The sequence below is a fragment of the Hipposideros armiger genome, unplaced genomic scaffold (genome assembly GCF_001890085.2).
Source record: "Hipposideros armiger isolate ML-2016 unplaced genomic scaffold, ASM189008v1 scaffold_2, whole genome shotgun sequence".
Taxonomy (NCBI): domain Eukaryota; kingdom Metazoa; phylum Chordata; class Mammalia; order Chiroptera; family Hipposideridae; genus Hipposideros; species Hipposideros armiger.
In genome coordinates this window covers 463,844-465,121 of record NW_017731352.1, presented here as the reverse complement: position 1 = coordinate 465,121, position 1,278 = coordinate 463,844, and positions in this window count along the sequence as shown.

The window sequence follows — 1,278 nt, the reverse complement described above, 5'->3', positions numbered from 1 at the left end:
CGTTGTTGTGATGGAACACAACTCCTTTACAATTAACAAGCTCTGGACATTTCTGGATGATGCATTCGTTCAAACTGTCCAATTGCGAACAGTACACATTTTGAATTGATTGTTTGGTTCCTTGGCAGGAGCTCAAAAAGCACAACACCTTTAAAATCCCACCGCACTGAGAGCATAACCTTCCTCTGATGACTGTCTGCTTTCAATGTCATTTGAGGCAAATCATCACGTAGGGACCAAGACCGTTTGTGCACCACATTGTTGAAAACAATCCACTTCTCATTACCAGTTACCAGTCGCTTCAAAAAAGGATCGTTTTCCTCATGTTTAATGAGCATTTTGCAGATGTTTATACGAGCCGTCAAATGAATTTGAGTTCATGCGGAACCCAAATATCGAGCGTGCTTACGTATCCCAGCTTCTTCAGGTGGTTGTGAACACTTGAATGATGGATGTTCAATGTTCCTCCAATCTCTCGTGACATGGGTTTGACTTGATCAATGCTTTTATTTTGTCATCATCAACCTTGGTGGGCCTTCCTGACCGAGGAGCATTGTTGAGATCAAAATCACCAGCATGGAATTTCGTGATCCATCGTTGGCGCTGACGTTCTTATAAAGTATTGTCACTGTAAACTTTATGCAACTTTTCACAAGCTTGACACGCGTTCTTCCCTTTATGGAAGGAAAACAGTAAAATATGGCAAAAATGCACAGTTTGGTTTTCCATCTTCAACTTGTTTTAAAATCTCCCAAACTCAACCAAAACACTCAATTTTTTTTTAGAATGAAGCTAGAACTGTCCTCTGTCAAATGACATAGCAATAACATTGATACGAATGACTGTAGTACTTCCAAAAATGAACTAGTGCCATCTGTCGCAAACATGCATCATGACTTTTCCAACAACCCTACACACACACACACACACACACACACACACACACACACACACACACACACAAATACTTCTCTATGTAACTATACATATTCTGAGCTAATCATAAATTCATACTGTTGTCACCAACCCTAATCCATTACCACATAGATCATTCTAATCTTTTCCCCTTGCTTTGTGTAATCTCCTGCTCCAACAGTGAGAAACCTCGTTGTCACCATCTATAATCCAGTTACTTAATTGTTCAGTTCCAGTTTATGTGTTTAGCAATATCTGAATTGTTTACCAAGACACCTATGGGAAACGACTTTATCAACCAGAATATAATCCTTATGTTCAGATTATTTTGCCTTTCATTTAATATATAGACTTCACTCATTT